Source organism: Phocoena phocoena, chromosome 9 (assembly GCF_963924675.1).
Source record: "Phocoena phocoena chromosome 9, mPhoPho1.1, whole genome shotgun sequence".
NCBI classification, from domain to species: domain Eukaryota; kingdom Metazoa; phylum Chordata; class Mammalia; order Artiodactyla; family Phocoenidae; genus Phocoena; species Phocoena phocoena.
In genome coordinates this window covers 88,555,145-88,575,976 of record NC_089227.1, presented here as the reverse complement: position 1 = coordinate 88,575,976, position 20,832 = coordinate 88,555,145, and the positions used below count along the sequence as shown (strand labels likewise).

Here is a 20,832-nt window from a genome sequence, read left to right as displayed (position 1 = left end):
AACACACACACTAGAATAGACACAGGAATTCCTAGAATAGGAACAGGGAATTTTTTCTATTTTGCTCACCGTCTCCTCCCCATGTATAGAACAGTGCCGGGCACACACGAGGAGCTCAATGAGTATTTGTTGTATGAATGGGTGAAGAATACACACAATAAGCAAAAACGACTGCGTCGAGCGCCACTTCCACCAGAATTCTAGGAGGCATGTGGGAGGGACCAGTAAATTGACTGATTTTTTTGTGTATGTGTGTGACTGATTTTTGAGATTGAGGATTCCTCGGCGCTCGTAGAAATTGCTAACGCGTTCTTATATTTGTTGGGATGTATTGATGTGTGAAGGGTTTGTGAACTCCGCGCGCAGAGCTGTGCGGGCTGGAAATCGAACTAACAATCTGCAAAGTCCGCATACTGTTCTCAAATTTATATCATTAGAAACACATTTTTGTAAACGCGTGGGTATTCCCTTCTCTTGTACTTCTGTAAAGGACAATTTAGGATATCTCTTCACTGGAGATTAATGGTGAGGACTGGATCAAGGGTGGTGACTCCAAAACGCGCAAACAGTGGCAACGAGTTAACACTTTTCTTAAACAAACGCCAATTCAGTATCCAATTCCCACTCTAGATCAAATCCCGCGCTCCTCCTACCTCCAACCTGACTGTACCCCGCCCTCTTTAATACCCATGGTGGGCAGAGCAGAGAACGGTCTCGGTTCCCCCAAAATTGGTTACGCCCGCCCCGAGTTTTGGTCTCCCATATTTGAGCAAACACCGAGGAAACGGAACCACTAACGACGGCCGCCGACCAAATGACAGCGGAGCAGCACACGCGGGTCAAGAAGGTAGCAAAACACGAAGAAAGGCAATAGTGTAACAGGCACGTTAGGTGGACGATCCCATCCACCCTCGGAGTGAGAACACCAACTCCCGGCTTGCCTCTGGGCTGTTACCCTCCGAGGACTACAACTCCCAGGATGCTGCGGGAGCAGCACCCCCCCCGCCGCTCCTCCCGCCCCTCCCCCGCCCCTCCCTGTCGGATCGGCGTGCGCCTGCGCACCGGAGGCCGGAGGAGTCTTACCCTAATGTAAGATGGTGGCCCGTCTGGCTGTGGAACCCACCGAAAGCTGAGAGTCTCTCTCTCAGCCGTAAAGGTCGGACTCGCTGAAGCAATCAGGCCCGTTTCTGAAGAGTTTTTTCCCCGACACTCGTTCAGTGGTCTCTTGTGAGGACGCGGCAACGCGTGGAATCGGATAAGGGAAAAGCGAGGCAAGGCAGGCGGGTGAGTCTGTGTGGGGCTGGGCTTAGGGGAAACCCGGGGCTCACCGGCTACGAGAGAGCGGAGGCTTCGCTGGGACTGTGCAGGCCGCACCCCCCTTTCTCCCCACCCCCCGCCTCATCTTCAGCCTCCTTCTCGGTCTTCCTCCTCCTCCTCCTCTTCCTCCCTCTCCCCTCTACGCCACAGCAGTTACCGCCGGGAAAAGGGAGCGGGGCAGAAGGCTGCGCGGCGGCGAGCCTCGACTGCTTCAAAAATCTCTTCAATTGGGCAGCCGAGGCGGCTGCTCGTCTTCAGTGCTCTCCCCTACGTTTTTGTAGGGGCAGGAATCTTAGGTCTCAGGACTCCCTGTTTTCCCAACCCCCTTGCCCCTCTCTGATGTCCTTCTCCAGTGGCTCCCGTCTCCCAAGACCGAAGCCATCACTTCCACTGTGACCCGTGGTGCTCATTAATCCCACTGCTCGTTGCCCACTCGGTCCTGCAAGCGCTTGTTTTTTGCTCCGCTGCTACCACTGTGGAGTTAGCCTTTGCTCCCCCCTGGTGCTTGCCATTAGTCCCCAGCCTATCTGCTACCCTAGAGCTTCTTCCGATTTGCAGTCTTTCCTTTAACCACATCTGTCATTTTAAAGCTGCCCCTTAAGTATCTAGATTATGCTGCTGCTCGTTCTGACCCACCTGTTTCACAGCGTTCTTGGGTATTGTCCGTTCCTTCCCTCTTTCCTATACAGATTCTTTCAGCATACACTTCCAGAAAAAAAGGGATGCCCCGTGTTGGCCCCTGAAAAGTCAAGGAAGTTGGGAAGTGAATGAAGTGAGGTAGGATACTGTTAAACATTTTGAGTGAAGCTCGTTTATTCAGGCTACTCCGGAGAGGAGCGTCTTCGTTTTGCTTTCAATGATCTATTTGTGGATTATTCGCTCTGTTGGGACGTGTTTTTTTTTTTTTTTTTTTTTCATTTTGGACCGGTTTCTCCATGCTACCAAGCATTCTTCTGAATTGAGTCTCCCCAGGATACTTAATGTGGGCTCTGATTATACCAACAAATATTAGCCTGGGCATTTAAAAATAAGATAAATCTGGCACACAACCAAATTCATCTGTGAGCTCCACAAGCAAATATAAGTGGTGTTTTGATTATATGCAGGTTATATGTGGGTTACAGATTCCTTCCAAATTGAGAATTGATTATTGACTCAGTTTTATTGATGTTCAGCTTAATTGATGACATTTTATTTATAGTTTGAGTGGAAATTTCCTCTCCAGCTAATATCTGACTGACTTGATATTTTTGGATTTGGGAAGTTCTTTCTTTTAACATATCTAGAATGGTAGGTATCTGAATAAATTGTCTTCTCTTGAAAACCATTAGGTCTATAAGCAAAGGAAAAATCGATTTTTTTTTTCAAAACTAAATCTCATTTTTTCCATAGAAAAGAAGGGGGCTGGGAAAGAAATGACAAAGCTGTGCACATAAATGCATTTGGTAACACTCAGTGTCATTATTATTTACATTAAAAAGCAGAAAACTAGAAGCCAGTGGTGGCTTATGATGTCTGTTTTGTGAAGAAGGAGCTTTTGCTATAATCAGACTACTGTGAAGTAAAGAATTACCAGAAAAACGAACAGGATTACATAGATCAGATACATACATCTCAAATTTAAACGTAAATAAGACATTGTGTTCTTAAGATGTATGTAAAAATATTAAGTCATAGTAGCAATCTCATGCAGCAGTATACCTCTTATTTGCAAAAGTAATAATACCTCAAGTGTAAATATAAATGCATATAGTTGTCCATTAAATCACTTTTGGATATTACTGCATAATTGTGATTTTTTTTTTCATAATTGTGATTTTTTTACAGATTTTATCTGTAATACTTGATGGAATCTTACATTTGACATTATATTCACTTGATTGTGATAAATGGTCTGTTTCATCAAATGTAAACCGAGGTTAGGAAAGCTGTTTATAAAACTTCATTTTTCCTTTCAGCCACTTAAGCCACAATTTGGGGAAACTAAATAAATCCCGACTTTTCTGAGAATTGGAAGCAATTTATATAGCAAACCTTGTCCTAAGTTATGACCTGAGATTTTTTTTAAAAAAGTATTACTTACTTTTAGTTTATCAGTAGGAATATATTTAATACAATTGATCTTCAACTCTAAGCAAAAAATTTATTTCATTTTTCTTTGTAATACACTGGTGGAGAAGCTTTCCACTTTGAACAAGCCTAACACACGAGTTTAGAAACCCTTGGCAGTCATACTTGGCTGAATTGTAAGCAGTGTGTTCTAGGAGAGGACTGTTTGTCTGGCAGAAGAGGGTAAATGATTTTAATACATCTTTTCTTTTGTAAAGATATTTTGCTTCAATAAAAGCATTCTCAAGTAATTTTCTCCACTCTATAGTTTTTTTCCTGCCATCATCAAATTCTTAGTTTCAGCACTGTGAAGTCAAAATGAATTTACTTTGGGATCTTTAACACATGTGAAGAAGATATCTAAAGTTCTTTGATATTTTGATAGGAAATACAGAGCTGAGAGTTCAAAGTATTTTTGTATGGTTTAACTTTTTTTTATTTTTATATATTTATTTATCCTTGGCTGTGTTGGGTCTTCGTTGCTGCACGCGGGCTTTCTCTAGTTGCCGTGAGTGGGGGCTACTCTTAGTTGCGGTGCGCGGGCTTCTCATCGCAATGGCTTCTCTTGTTGCCGAGCACGGGGTCTAGGCGTACGGGCTTCAGTAGTTGTGGCTCGCGGGCCCTAGAGCGCAGGCTCAGTAGTTGCAGCGCACGGGCTTTGTTGCTCCGTGGCATGTGGGATCTTCCCGGACCAGGGCTCGAAACATATCTCCTGCATTGGCAGGCAGATTCTTAATCAGTGCGCCACCAGGGAAGCCCGTGTGATTTAACTTCTTAAATGTAACATTTTGAGTATTGTAGCTTCATAATTTCGTGGGGTTCTTTTTTTTGGATAGTTTGGAATACTTTCTGCCGGTTTCAGTAGTTGAATTCTTCAATTGAATAGATTATTTCTACAGAAGCGTTTTTGAACATGAGTTACTTGAGGTTGACTTGTTATGAAATTTGTTTTCATAAAGTTCCATAGACAAATCTTTAATTTTATTAGGATGAGACAGTTATAATCAAATGGCAAAATACAGAAAAATTGTTTTGTAATGCCCTTCAACTTCAGTCTGATTGGAGCACTAGTGATAACTTGCAGTTTATTACTTTGTAAAAGAAAGAGGGCATTGCTTAAGGATGAACTCCTTGCATTAGGGGAGTTTTATTTTTAAAATGATGTTATATGTATCAATATAATGAAAACATATCTTCTCAGTTTAAGCAGTATGATTTTAGGAATCTTCCCTTTCTCTCCTTCGCTACTCCTGCTTTAAGGTTAAGCTACACTCTTCATTAGAAAAAAGTTTCTTTTTTTTTGGTGCCTGCAGATAGCACTTGATTGAATCTATTTCAACTCAATGTTATTATTTTTTTTTTTAATTTTTTTAAAAGTTATTTATTTATTTATTTATTTATTTAGGCTGCATTGGGTCTCCATTGCTGCATGCAGGCTTTCTCTAGTTGAGGCAAGCGGGGGCTACTCTTCATTGCGGAGCGCGGGCCTCTCGTTGCCGTGGCTTCTCTTGTCGTGAAGCAGGAGCTCCAGGCACGTGGGCTTCAGTAGTTGTGGCTCGCAGGCTCTAGAGCGCAGGCTCAGTAGCTGTGGTGTACAGGCTTAGCTGTTCCCCAGCATATGGGATCTTGCCGGACCAGGGCTCGAACCCGTGTACCCTGCATTGGCAGGCAGATTCTTAACCACTGTGCCACTAGGGAAGCCCAATGTTATTATTTTTATAGACCATTCAAATGAAATAGAAAGTTTTAGTTTATGAAAACTTAAACCTCTGCTGAAAATTCAGTTAGCTTTCTGTCATTAAGTATAGTACTGTCTTGACTTTTTGTGAAGGAAGTTACATTCATCTCAGTTAGTTCTAAAGAAAAACAGTAGGGAAATAGGTTATAGAGATTTTTAGTGCTCTAGAAATAGTGTAACTAGAATGTACTACATACTTTTCTCAAAGGATTTCTTAATCTAAGTGGAACTTGTAAATGGTTTTCATCCCACTGGAATAGCATGTATTGGATAAAACTTGTTAACACATTTTGAGATTTAAAATATTTTGTGTTACCTCAGAGATATTAGGAAAAATCTGCAAATGCCCATTCTTATATAAAATGTGGCAATACCACTGATATTTAAAGAGAGTAATATTTTTTTCTCAAAAGTTGAGAGTACACAAATTATAAAGATGGCATAATTTTACTCACTTACTTAGTGATGCAATGAAAGAAGATAGTGGGACTGTTAATCCTATATTTAGTGGTTTTCTGAAAGACCTTTTTTCAGAATTGTTTTTAATCTGATATTTATGTGGCCTTCTTTATTAGAAAAGATTGTGTAGTAAATGTCAACTTTTTCACGTGTAGTAATATTAATCCTATGGGTTTTGTCACATTTCTTTTTTGTAGCATGATTCTTTTATTTTTTAATCAGAAAGTAGTTTATAGAAGAGAAAATTTCAACACTATTTTGGCGCCTTAGATTAGCCTTACCGTAACTGTTTTTCTTTTACTAGAAGAGAGAAATTACATGCTACTAAAAAGAAGATGATTACTTTCACTTGCTAGGAAAATGAAACTTTAAAGATAGGGCAAGTACAAGGCAATTTGAGTATGAGTTTATTTTTCTCCTAAGGAGTTTATATGTGAGGATGGTTTCATTCTTTCTAAACTCTGTTTATACAAGAGAGTTGTCCTGTTTTAAACTTTAATTGCATTGGGTGACGGGCAGATGATGTATTGCTATTGGGATAAAGCTTGCTATTTGTATACATCGGATATCTGTTCACAATCAAATATGTTATTTAGTTATGGTATCTAAAACCTCCCCTCTTGAGTATTTAGAGAAAATAGGGAGAAGGGGAAATCAGAATAATCAGATTGGTTTGTATATATGCCTAAAACCAGTTTTGGGGAAAAAAAAGTCAAGGCAAAGAAGCAGTGTAATTAGAAGACTAAAATGCCAGCATTTAAAGATAGATGTTTGTATCACTGCTTTTGGAAGGAATTAGTGAACGATGATGTAGGGAAATAATGGTTGAATTTTGAAGAGTAGTTATAGACTGAAATATCAAAGGGGTGGAGCTATATGTTCTCATTAAGCCAAATATCTGGAATTTCTTAAGCATATTTTTCAGTTCTCAGAATAAAGAGGAAGTGCTAATTTTCCTGATTATTTAAGAACCTACTAAATCAATCCCTGTTAAGGGCAGTTGGTGTCTTCAGATAGTGAATTTCTTGAAATAACATTGGCTGATTCGGGTTATTGAACATTGATTTTAGCAACTTTTTTTGTTTTTATTTTCTGCCTTTCATATTATGCTTTTTCTTTTTTTTTTTTTAACAGTGTTTTGTGATTTTCAGCTATTGTTTGGGTGGACCCTTTTGTGAATGCTGTAATTGAATGAAAACTTGAAATATAAGCAGTATTGCTTTTTTTTTTTAGCATCTTTATTGGAGTATAATTGCTTTACAATGGTGTGTTAGTTTCTGCTTTATAACAAAGTGAATCAGTTATACATATACATGTTCCCGTATCTCTTCCCTCTTGCGTCTCCCTCCCTCCCACCCTCCCTATCCCACCCCTCTAGGTGGTCACAAACCACCTAGCTGATCTCCCTGTGCTATGCGGCTGCTTCCCACTAGCTATCTATTTTACGTTTGGTAGTGTATATATGTCCATGCCATTCTCTCACTTTGTCACAGCTTACCCTTCCCCCTCCCCATATCCTCAAGTTCATGCTCTAGTAGGTCTGTCTTTATTCCTGTCTTACCCCTAGGTACTTCATGACCTTTTTTTTTTTCTTCCATATATATGTGTTAGCATACGGTATTTGTTTTTCTCTTTCTGACTTTCTTCACTCTGTATGACAGACTCTAGGTCCATCCACCTCACTACAAATAACTCAATTTCGTTTCTTTCTATGGCTGAGTAATATTCCATTGTATATATGTGCCACATCTTCTTTATCCATTCATCTGTTGATGGACACTTAGGTTGCTTCCGTGTCCTGGCTATTGTAAATAGAGCTGCAATGAACATTTTGGTACATGACTCTTTTTGAATTATGGTTTTCTCAGGGTATATGCCCAGTAGTGGGATTGCTGGGTCATCTGGTAGTTCTATTTTTAGTTTTTTAAGGAATCTCCATACTGTTCTCCATAGTGGCTGTATCAATTTACATTCCCACCAGCAGTGCAAGAGTGTTCCCTTTTCTCCACACCCTCTCCAGCATTTATTGTTTCCAGATTTTTTGATGATGGCCATTCAGACTGGTGTGAGGTGATATCTCATTGTAGTTTTGATTTGCATTTCTCCAATGATTAATGATGTTGAGCATTCTTTCATGTGTTTGTTGGCAATCTGTATATCTTCTTTGGAGAAATGTCTGTTTAGGTCTTCTGCCCATTTTTGGATTGGGTTGTTTGTTTTTTTGTTATTGAGCTACATGAGCTGCTTGTAAATTTTGGAGATTAATCCTTTGTCAGTTGCTTCATTTGCAAATATTTTCTCCCATTCTGAGGGTTGTCTTTTGGTCTTGTTTATGGTTTCCTTTGCTGTGCAAAAAGCTTTGAAGTTTCATTAGATCCCATTTGTTTATTTTTGTTTTTATTTCCATTTCTCTAGGAGGTGGGTCAAAAAGGATCTTGCTGTGATATATGTCATAGAGTGTTCTGCCTATGTTTTCCTCTAAGAGTTTGATAGTGTCTGGCCTTACATTTAGGTCTTTAATCCATTTTGAGTTTATTTTTGTCTATGGTGTTAGGGAGTGTTCTAATTTCAGCAGTATTGCTTTTGGTAGTAAGATTAATTTTTCTTTTGATGGAGATCCCCTCCATTTCGATTAGATTTTTTCCTTTAATTTTAAAATTAATTCTTAGTTGAGAATTAGCTCTTACAAGTTCCCTGTCAAATTAGATCTTTCCAGAATTCTTTTTCATACTTTAAATGGGGACTTAGGTATTTGTTGGGTAAAGAAAAGTGTTATGATATGCCTTGGTTTTGTCATTTAAAATGAAGTAAAGACATTATTAGTGTTAAAAAATTGACTTATTAACAAGAAAAATTTTAAACAAAAGTAGACACAAATCTCTATGTGTGTGTCACTTCAAAGATCATCAACTCATAGTCAATCTGGGTTTACCTATGCCCCCACTTAGTTTACCTATGCCCCCACTTAGTTTACTCTTTGACCTGGATTATTTTGAAGCAAATTCTTGTCATCACAATTATTTCATTTGTACTAGAACTCTTTTTGACATATAATATCCTTGATTTTTTAAAAAAATCAGGATTATTCAATCAATTTTTCAAATAGTCTTTAAGTACTTATTATAGACCTACTTCTTGGGAGATGGCCCAGCCTCTTCTAAGAGTTTATTATCTTGTTGGGTATACTTTCATAATAATACAACTAGCACTATCCAAAGCATTATACAACTAACGCTTTGATACATGGGTCTGAGTCCATTATGTTAGTATAGGGTTATCTAGGAGTAGGGCTTCCTTGAGAAAGTGGGACTTGTATAAAGAATATGTACTGTCTGCATAGGCAGATCATCTTCAGAAGGAGAACATTCCATATGTTCCATGTGGGGCTTGGAAGCAGGAGCAAACACTTGGTGGGAACCAGCATGATGTGAGAGAGGTGTAAGGAGTCTGATCTCAGTAGAATAAGGTGTTAATTTCTGAGAATGGTGTCAGAGAAATTAGTATGCTAGAGTAGGGCTAGATTATGAGGTGTATTCAGTGTCAGGTTGAATCTGATCAGCTACGGTAAGGAGCCAGTAGTTGGTTGGGGGCAGGAGATGACATGATGAAAGTACTCTTTAGAAAAGGATTCCTTCTTCAGTAGTATGCAGCATATTTTGGGGTTGACAGTTGAATGTGAAAAATTAATGAGTAGGCCATGAGTAGAGATGTTGGTGTGGATATTCTACACGATTTGGCACCTAATTGATTCCATCTTCTCTTCAGTCCTTATATCCAGAAACGACAACAAGGTTTTGGAGAATAGAGGACTGAAGAAATGTCTATTTGTCTTTGATAGTAAACTGCAATTTGTTATCCAAGCCCAGCTTTTGAAAAGGAAGTGATGCATGATTACTCAAATAACAATCTCAAGAAAATTCAGCAGAAAATAGCTAGTAGTGTTTTCAAATAATTTTAGATATGTATTCACTGGGAGTTTGGAAAATAAAGAAAATCTTTATTACATGATAATGAGATGGAACATATTTCATTTGTAAAAGGGAAATTGATGCCTCATCTGCTTCTTATGTGTGTAAGAGTTCAGAAGAAGTATTAGGAAATGTATATTTGAACAGCTTGTAACCAGTATATATTACTGGATAGCTTTAAAGTTTAATAATGACCTGATTAATGCAGAAGGAATGGCATAAAATTCTGATGAATAGGGCACTAATATTGTCAGCCCCAACCTCCTTTAAGGATGGATAAGGATAGGTCAGCAGGCCAAAGAGGAATGTAGGGACATTATTAAGTGAGAGTTTATTCTTTGATTTATTTTGATATACTTTGTTTTGCAAAGGTATTATTAAAAACAGATCTGGTTACACAAAAGCCATATTTATTTTATTTGAAAATGTTTTTTTAAGTTCTCAGACCCTTGAAGTTATTCTTTTCTTTGTTTTGGTTTGTTCACTCTTCATTAAACCAACTTCCTTCATCTATTGTGTATTTCTGGATAGCATGCTTGCTTTGTTTTGTGAAGGATAATTTCATTTGTTATCTTAAAGCAGCAGGGGAAAAGTAGATTTCTTGTTTCTGGCTTTGTAAATAGTAGATGAATAATACTGTATTGCCATTGTTCTCTTCCTGCTTCCCTCATTCCCTTTCTACAATATTTAGCATGTGGATCTCAAGAATTCTTATAGTTGAGTCTGAAAACATATCAAGCTTAGGTGCTTACAGCTTCAAAATTTAATTTACCTTAATTTACCAATCATTTTCTTTCCTATTATTATAAAAGGTATAACCTACAATAATGCCATGGACCTTTCGGGTACTTGGGAAATATTAATAAGGATAAAGATAATGATGCAATATAGTGCATTGTTGGGAAATATGTGTTTTTCATGGATGTTCCCTCCATCCTAAACCTCCTTAATCCTGGTGATGTGACAGAACTATTTTTCACATTTTTTTCCTTCTTTATCTAGCGGGTTATGCGTACTATCTAATATGGTCACTGGAATAGAAAGCTATTGCCTTCTGCTTGGGTATGTTTTAACAGAGCCTTTAATATTTTAATTGTGGATTTAAGATTGAATTGCTGTCGCCTTTGTGCAGGAGAATCTTGCGGAGGATTATGCTTCTTTCTCATTACCACCCAGTGTATGTGGGAAGGAAGTAAATATCAAATATGCAGTATAGGAGAACCTTAGTATTTGAGAATATTTTCAGTGGTAGCTGCCAATCCATTCTTTTCCCCAAGAACTTTTAATTTAATGCCTTGAGTGTGGAGCCGCTTGAAAGTGTCACAGTGGGTGGTGGAGGGGAGAGGAGAAAATGGTTCCATGCTCCAAAAATCTCTCCCAGATTTTAACAACTTGAATTAATCTCAAATTATTAGTATTTTGCATAGTTTTATTCATGAAATTCTTGGGAGGGAGCCCTTTTGTGTGAGTGGCTTTGGGGTGTCTTGGGTAGCTGGGAGGGCAGGTGCATTTCAAACCTAGGAAGAGGGAGGAGAGGCAGAAAATACAGTGAAACACTTCAAATTCTAGTAATGACCACGGTGCATTTTTGCCTAAGGCATTGATGGCACTGGCTCCTTTGCTGCCTTTGGCTACATACTTTAGGTTTTCTTTTCTAAGTTAGGCTTCTAGTTGGGAAGGCTACAGACTTTAGCCTTTTCTAAGTCAGACTAGCATCCTTGTCCAGGCTTGTGCATTTTAACCTCTCTAGCTCAAAACCTGACCATTTTTGTGTCTTTTATCTGCCAGAAGGAAGGGGGAAATGGGAAAGAGAAGAAAATGATATGTGTGATACTCCTCATTTTGCTCATGTATTGGCGTAAGGTTATTCTAAGATTGTTTTATAGAAGAACCTCTTCCTTTCATTTTTAATTTTATGTAATCAGTTATAAAGTAGTTTCATGAATTTACTAAATTAATACTTAGAAATCTTTTAAAATGTCCTTTAGCAATAGAGTTGGTGATAGGTTGAAGAGTACTGATGTTAGATGCTTCGTGGTACTTTCTTGGAATTTCTTGCTTCTACTAAAATCTTTTCTGTTGTCCTGGACCTAGTCCTAGATGTGAACTTTGCTTCTAAAAAGTAAAGCTAGTAGTCTTTTTTAAGGTCGTTACCATCCCTGCACTGTATTCAAATCTGTTTGATCCTAATGAAAACAAGTATGACAGTAAGATACTTTAATATAGCTGTGCTAACAAAAGAACATTTGTTAGTCATGTGTCGCCCTCTATTTTTTTGTCATGCCTAGCAAGTTTTCAGCAGCTTTGGAGAACTCTGAATAATATATGATGTGTTTGTGTTTACAGATTGTGCTTTTTATTATATACTACTAAATTCTGTAATTTTTAAAACTTGACATTATATTAAAGGAAATATTGCTCTTGGAGTAACGGGCTAACTTAAATGATTTTTTTTATAGTTGAACATAGTTTTCATTGGTCTATAGATTTGCTTGCCAGCCCTCTCAATTCCCCCTATTTTTATTTATGGCTTCTGCTGGGAGCATGCAGTTTAGTATGGAACCAGACTGCCTGAGCCTGAATCTTACTCCTACCACTTCTTGTCAGACCTAGGGCAAGTTACCTTATGCTGTCTGGACCTCAGCTTCCTCATTTGTAGAATGCAGCTATTAAGATTGTTGTGTGGAATAAATGAGTTAATGTATATAAAGTGCATGGAATAGCGTTTGGCATATAGTAAGCCCTGGATACGTGTTTGCTGTTTTTATGTTTGAAAGAATTTTTTAATAATCTGTTTTTGAAGACTTATCTTTTATTCAGTGTACTTTTTAATGTCTGGGTAGTAGACATATGTTTTTAGTAGTTACTTGACCAGCTGGAAACACAGGTAATGTGTTTTAGGGGGTAATCAAAGGACTGACCTACCTGGAATTCTTTTGAATCAAAGAGTAATGGAAAATGAACCTGGACAGGTATGATAGAAAATAATTATGGAGTATTTTGAACTAAGGCAGAGAAATTTAGATGTGGTTGATAAGAGGGGAATCATTGCAATCACTGCAGGTTTGTTTGTTTTAAGTCAGGGGTGTGATGTGTTTAAAATAGTATTTAGGGGAAGATGGTTTTGAGTGTCCTTGGTAGCATAGAATTATTTGATTTTACGTGGATAAGAGGATTTTTTTTTTTGGTCTATTCTGTTCACTGATATATCCAAAGTGACCCAAATAGTGCCTGGTAGATAGTAGGTGCTCAATAAATACTTATTGGATGAATAAACCTTAAGGGGGACTGAGTTAACAGAGACAAGCACAAAGGAAAGTAAGCTTTTGGATACCTACCTTTAAAGGGTAGAAGTGAAAAAGTTTGTTCTTTTAAAATATTTGTTTATTTATTTGGCTGCGTCGGGTCTTTGTTGCAGCACGCGGGATCTTCATTGCGGCACGCAGGCTTCTCTCTAGTTGTGGCGCACAGGCTCCAGAGTGTTCAGACTTAGTTGCTCCACGGCATGTGGAATCTTAGTTTCCTTACCAGGGATCAAACCCATGTCCCCTGCATTGGAAGGTGGATTCTTAACCACTGAACCACCAGGGAAGTCCCTGAAAAAGGTATTATTAAAGGAACAATTAGAGAGGTAAAAGGAAGATGGAAAAGTTTGTCTCAGAAAACAAAGGAAGAGATTTTCTGGGAGAGAGAAGTCACGGGGATAGGAAGATCTAGGATGATACCACTTCAACTTCAAGAAGAAAAAAGGAATTTACATAGTTCAATGCAACATTCAAGCAAAATGAGAATAGAGAAAGCCCTTTGGCTTGTGTGTGACAATCACTAATCACATGAGAGCGATTTCAGTAGACTGAGAATGTAAATCAGATTGGCGGGAAGTTAAGAAGGATGTTAAGTAGAGACTGTAGCTAAAGACTATTCAGTAGTAGGTAATGACTATAAAAATGGCAAGAAGACAAATTATAATAGCAGCTTTCACAGTTATTGAATGTGTAATATGAGAGATTCTATTTATTAGAAATGAGAAAACTTGAGGCAGTCTTTGTGCTGAATGTTCTTAAGTTTCACAGTACAGAAGACTTATTACACATGCTGCTTCAGGGCTCTGCTACTTGCTAACTCTGTAATCTTGAAGAAAGTTGCTTAATCTTTTGTGCCTCAGTTTTCTTCCTTGTGAATGATGGAGATCTATTTCATAGATCTGTTATGTTCATAGATCTATGTTATTTCATAGATCTGTTAGATTACTTAATCTTTTTAAAACTCTTAAAACAATGCTTGGTATATAGTAAATATTTGATAAATATTAGCTGTTATTATCATCCACTGCTGAAGTAACGTAGAGAGTAGGATTGGACAATAGAAGAGAAGAAATAGGAAAAAAAAATAATAAAATTATTGCCAAGTAGTGGTAAGAACTAAATGGAAAAGCCTTAGAATCTTTGCTCTGACTGTCCCTCTGCCTGGAGAACACTTATCTAATTACTACATAGCTGTCTCAACTCCCTCAGAACTTTGTTCACATGATGTCCTTTTCACTAAGGCTTGCCCTATTTATTTACAGTTAGCATCCAGGCCCCTCTCCCCTAATATTAATATTTGCATTTTAAAGCTTTTTTTTCTATAATACTTATCTCCAAACATATCATATAATCCACTTAACTCATTATATATGCTGTTAGTTGTTGATCTCCATCTACTAGGATGGGGATGTTTGTTCTTTGATGTAGCCCAGGTTCTTGGAATAGTACTTGGTACATAGTAGGTGCTCAGTATATGCTCATTGAATGAGTAACTTATTTTACCATTGAAGTGGGGTGGATGGGGCAATCAGTTTAAGTGGTGGTGGGGATACATTTTTGGAGGAGAGCCAATTTTCTGAGATTGATGGACACTACATAGAAGTTGATCTCAGAGGCTTTGTCTTCTCCAATGGGTTTTCTGAGTCCATTTTGGTACTGGTTTTCCTGGAAATCACTTGGGATACTCATATAGCTGAGGAAAAAAAATGTAAGATGTATCTCTTTTTTTTCCCTATAATAATTATATTTTATATTTGATTAACTAATAAAAGCTTATATTTGTGTGCTTATTAGAATCTAGGAACTGTTCTAACTTCTTTATATTATTAATTTTTAAAAACTCTACAGCCTTACAAGTACATTACAGTTTCCTTGTAAGCTGTCATTAGGGGTGAAGGAAAAGCCCTTTGCACTGAGACAAAGGGCAGTGCTTCCCCAGATTTTTGTGTTCCACTGACAGGGAGCTTCTGATACCTCCCTCTAGCAGTCACAGCCTAGACACTACTGCTTGCCTAAAGTCCATCAGGACTAATCTCATTATATCTTTTATCCCTTTTTATGTCAGTTACTACCATCCTCCCAGGTGACAGTTCATGTCTCACACTTGAATCCTCACAATTTTCTGAATATTTCTTATCTTTTCACTCCTCTCCATCATCAGCAAAATTTCTTGTATCCTTGTTTTTTTTTCCTGAACACTTCCTCTACTTTCTACTTTTCTGAAGACACTGCCTTGTACGTGTTGGCTATAATGTTTTTCATTTTTTTCTTATATACTATCATCAGGGGTCAGTGAGGAGTCCTTGCACTGAGATTTAAGACTGCATTTCCCATTCTGACCTCTTCCATGGAATAGGAGTCAAAAAGTGAGCCTGGTTATATTGTTCAAAAACCCTTATGTTTGCTGGCATTTCTTGCATTCTGAGTTACTCATCTCTTCTTCACTTCTAGATCTTAACTTACTGTCATTCTTGCTAGTAACACTATCCCTTTTTTTTTTTTTTTTTTTTTTTTTATGGTAAGCAGGCCTCCCACTGCTGTGGCCTCCCGTTGCGGAGCACAGGCTCCGGACGCGCAGGCTCAGCGGCCATGGCTCACGGGCCCAGCCGCTCTGCGGCATGCGGGATCCTCCCGGACCGGGGCACGAACCCGTGTCCCCTGCATCGGCAGGCGGACTCTCAACCACTGCGCCACCAGGGAAGCCCAACGCTATCCCTTTTTAAATTCTTGGTAATTTCAACATATACCATCTGTGTTGCTTCTATTACTGTGACCTCTTAAGTTCTAAAATTCTTTAATGATCTTGCTCTCCGCCCTATGTCAGTCACCACTCCATGGTCATATCTTTCTTTTTTTGGCCACACCTCATGGCATGTGGGATCCCAGTTGCCCAACCAGGGATCGAACACATGACCCCTGCAATGGTAGCACAGAGTGCTAACCACTGGCCCTCCAGGGAAGTCCCCATGGTCATATCTTACACCTTGTTATTACCAATAACATGAACCCCCACCCCACCATGACTTGCAGTTCATGCAGCCCCTCTCTGACCACCATCCGTCTTTTCAGCTCCTTCCACGTACTTCCCAACTCAATAAGCTTACTATCATTAGGACCTCCAGTCCAGTTTCTATTCCCTTTGCACTGTCCTTTGCCACCCTTGATTTCCTTTCTTCCCTTCTTACCTAGTGTATTACATTCATTACCTAGGTATCAATCATTATATTCATTTGCTTTCATTGGCCTCACCTCTCTTGCTCCTTTCTTGCTTCTTCATACTTTCTTGGCGAAACCTTAACCCTAGTTAAATCAGATTCTCTGAGTTCTTCATGTCTGCACCTGTGCAGCCGACAGGGACTAAAGACTGAAAGTTACTGAAAAGCCCTTAATATTGTCTGGAAATTGTAGTCTATTTCCTTAGTCCATTTGGTTTCCCCTCTCCTAGATGACCTAGTTTATACCTTTGCCTTTCTCCTCAAACTTCCAACTGTCCTCATACTCACTCTCAGTTTTTGGACCTGCTTTCTACTTCATTGAGAAAATAGAAGCAGTCAGAAGAATATTTATAGACTCCACCACCTATGTACCTACTGATATGACATTGCCTGCCTTCTATTACTATGGATGAATTGTCTTTGGTTCTGTCTAATCCCAGTTCCTCTGACTAATGCATTAGAGCCCATCCCCTTTCATTTACTTTAGACAGTACTCCAGCAATTCTCCTCCCTCTCTGTACATCCTCAGTTCTTCCTTCTCTTCTGGATCATTCCCATCAGTGTACAGGCATACTGTTTTTCTCATCATAAAAATATCTTCTCTTGATCACTATTCCTTGCTCTTTTTTATTTCCATTGCTATAGAACCTCTTAAAGCATTGTCTAAGTGCACTTGTTCTAATTGTTTTCTCATGTTCTTTCTTAAGCCTATTCCAATCAGGCTTTTGCCCCTACCACTATACTAACATTTTTTTGTTCAGGTCTCCCAACAATGACATTATTAAATCTAGTAGTCAGTTCTTTGTCTTATGCAATCAGTCTACATTTGACAAAGTTACTTTCTTCTTCCTCTTTGATACACTTGTTTCACATGCCTTTTAGGATACCACATTCTTTTGGTTTTCTTCAAAACTCATTGGCTGCTCCTTCTTAGTCTTTCTTGTAGATCCCAGACAGGGCTTACTCCTTGATTATCTTTATCTGCTCTCACTCCCTTGGTGATCTCTGCTAGTTTCATGGCTTTGAATTCTAAATATTGATGAGACTCAAATTTATTTCTCTAGTCCAGACCACTCTCCTGAACTCCAGATTTGTATGCCCAGTTGCCTACTCACTATCTCCGTTTGAATAATTATTAAACATCTCAAACTCAACATGTGCAAAATGGAATTCTTGCTCTTCCCCCCACCAAGTCTGCCCTTTCATACCTGCATCACCCACAAAGCCTTCCTCATCTTAGTTGTTGGCAGCTTCAAGTTGCTCAGGATAGAAACCTTGGTAAAATCATTCTTGATTCTCTTGTTCTCACATCCCACATTCATTTCATCAGGAAGTTGTTGGCTCTACCTTTAAAACATACCCGGAATTCAACCAGTTTTTCCCATCTCCATAGCTGTCATCATCTCTTGCTGGGTAATTGCAACAACCTTTTAACCAACTTCCCTGCTTTTACCCTTTTCTTTATAGTCTGTTAACTAACAGCTGTCAGAATGATCCTTTGAAAACATAAATGAGATGGCAAGATTTGCTCTGAGTTTAAGAAATTTCATGAATTGATAAGATTAGAGATTATTCTAGTCTATCTTATCTTACTAAATCTTGAAGGCACATTTAATGTAGTCTTTGATTATGCCAATTTTTATGGCATAAAATTGGATGGGGAAGTTGTCATTGCTGGATCATGGCCTGCTGCTTTTCTCCTCACTAACCCTCCTCTCCTCTACCCTATACACAGAAAGACTTGACACCTATCTCCCAGAGGAAATTGGAAAGAGAAGCTATGAGTTGGTTGCTATTGCAGAAAGTTGCTTTGAGTAGAAGACTGGACCACCCTTTTAAAATAGAGATCTGTGGGGACTTCCCTGGTGGTCCAGTGGTTAATTCTCCATGCTCGCATTGCAGGGGGCACGGGTTTGATCCCTGGTTGGGGAACTAAGATCCCAGATGCCACGTAGCGTGGCCAAAAAAAAAAATAGAGATCTGTTGTTATTTCACTGCTACCTCTAACCTCCTTTAGCAATACTTGCTTTCTCCCCAACCCCTGCCAAATTAAGTGTCCACCCTCTACTCCTGCCCTTTCTGTTTTTCCCTACTTCCAGATGGATATATTGTATTTCTTAAGACTTTTGGCTCTATTTGAATTAGTATTTTATACTCTAAACTCTTTTCAGATATCTTGATAACCCATTCTTAAGTCTCTGATGTGAGTTGGTTTTACTTTTATTCATAAAGGTTCCAGCAGAATGATGCTGAACATGACAGTAAAAGGGAAATTGGTACAAATAGGTGAAGAAGACATCATGTGTAAAATTGTGGGGAAAATGAAAGATATGTTTTTTGGGTACTCTGAATGCACTTGTCATAATGCTAATGATTTCTAGAGGAGTTATACTGTAATGCAACATATAAAGAAGCTTGGAGATTAGTTGAAAAAAGAACTTCACAGTTCATTTCCTTTATGTCTTTACTTCTGTTCTCTGAAGGCAAATGTTCTTTAATTAGTTTTCTTTTGATTTCCTTTCAGAGTGTTCTCTTATACTGGGATCAGCAATGATATTACAAGTTGTGATATTGTGTATACATTACTACTGATATCAGATCTTTTCTTATTATGGTGCATAGTACCATAGATTGGTACCAAGAGATTGGTCTGAAGGTAGATACATGCCTGTTTTCTCAAGCTGTTTCATAGACTTGTGTTGTTCAGTATGGTATTTACAAGCTACATGTTGGCTGTTGAGCACTTGAGATGTAGCTAGTCTGAATTAAGATGTGTACTCAGTGTAAAATAATGATTACATGTTGAGTTCATAATATTTTGGATATATTGGGTTAAATAAAATTAATTACTGGTTCTTTTTTCTTAATGTGGCTGGTAGAAAATTTAAAATTCTGTGTATGGTTTACATTATATTTCTCTTTGACAATGCTGTCTTATACTTACCTTTCTTTTTGTCCTAACACTTTGAGTATTTTAACTCAGTTAATAATCTGTTATGTATTCACTAAAAATGATTTTGGTATTATGTATTATAAAGGATTTTTTCCTGAAGTTTAATACTTTTATGTTGCTATCCTTCTTAGTATTCACTTTCTTAAGCTCTGAGTTGTCTTTTTTTTTTTTCAACCTTTTGACTTTTGTCATACCCTTCTCATGGTACTACATAGGCATAAGTGATTCTTTCTGTATATTGCCTGGGAAAATTTTGGAGGAATTTAAAAGTTGATCTTTTATTTACTTCTTAAAATAATATTAGGACTACTAATAGTGTATTTTACAAATCATTCTGTTACTAATGTAAAATTTTAAAATTTAAAGTAAAGGCAGTTTGTATCTGGTAAAAAAGAAAATGGATTGAAAATTTCACATGTGAGGAAAGACTGATTGAACATACAAATAAATTTGTATGATTGAGCAAACAAATAAACAAGCAAAAAATACCTGCACTGACTTAGTCTGTTGTTACAGGTTTTTGTTTTTTTTTTTTTTTTTGGTGGTACGCGGGCCTCTCACTGCTGTGGCCCCTCCCGTCGCGGAGCACAGGCTCTGGATGCGCAGGCTCAGCAGCCATGGCTCACGGGCCCAGCCGCTCCGCGGCATGTGGGATCTTCCCAGACCGGGGCACGAACCCGTGTCCGCTGCGCCGGCAGGCGGACTCTCAACCGCAGCCCCACCAGGGAAGCCCATGTTACAGGTTTTATACACTTTCATAAACTTGGACCTTAGCATCATTACTATTGTTTTTCCCTCTGTGTTATAGTCCTTTAAGGATTTAAGCTTATGATTTTATTACTCTTACCTTTTTTGATCTGTTGAAAAAAAGATTCATACTGGGTTCAGTGAATCCTTTATTTAGGGTTAAGCCTTGAACTGTGTTTAAACCCAAGTGGTGTATAGCTCAGATCTGGGTAGTTTTTAAGTGAAAAACTGATTTGGGTAGCTGTGGATTATTTAAAGGGGGATTTTGATTTCTGAGCTCCAAAATATATTTCAAAGTAATCCATGATATGTTGTTACCATAAAGGTATTAATAAAAATGGGTTTGTTAGGCATTTGAAAATAACTTATTTACTAGAGAGCTATTTTATTAGTTTCACCTACTCAGAGAGTCCACAGCACCTAGGTGTTGAAAATTATGTAAAAGCACATTCAGAAGAAAGTGTATAAGAAACAAGTTTGGGCCAAAGGCTTGAATTTTTAAAAAAATTTAATTTAATTTATGTATGCATCTATTTATTTTTTTGCGATACGTGGGCCTCTCACTGTTGTGGCCTCTCCCGTTGCAGAGCACAGGTTCCGGACGCGCAGGCTCAGTGGCCATGGCTCATGGGCCCAGCCGCTCTGCGGCATGTGGGATCCTCATGGACCGGGGCACGAACCCGTGTCCCCTGCATCGGCAGGCGGACTCTCAACCACCGCGCCACCAGGGAAGCCCCTAATTTTATTTTTTATACAGCAGGTTCTTTTTTTTAATAAATATATTTATTTTATTTATTTTATTTTTGACTGCATTGGGTCTTTGTTGCCGTTTGTGGGCTTTCTCAAGTTGTGGTGAGCATGGGCTACTCTTCATTGCAGTGTGCAGGCTTCTCATCGTGGTGGCTTCTCTTGTTGCGGAGCACGGGCTCCAGGAGCGCTGGCTTCAGTAGTTGTGGCACGTGAGCTCAGTAGTTGCGGCACGTGAGCTCAGTAGTTGTGGCTCGCAGGCTCTAGAGCGCAG

The 20,832-nt window shown here is 38.5% G+C and overlaps 1 protein-coding gene across 2 annotated transcripts in view; it reads left to right on the top strand.

Moving 5' to 3' along the window:
• The first annotated feature begins 1,085 nt into the window (after positions 1–1,085).
• CNOT4 (CCR4-NOT transcription complex subunit 4) overlaps positions 1,086–20,832 on the top strand; it is a 141,890-nt gene continuing 122,143 nt past the window's right edge. Inside the window, exon 1 of one of the 2 annotated variants that reach the window (XM_065883348.1) lies at positions 1,086–1,284. The gene's annotated coding sequence lies outside the window, so the exon portion shown is untranslated. The remainder of the gene's footprint in view (positions 1,285–20,832) is intronic. The other variant, XM_065883349.1, reaches the window with a different exon arrangement.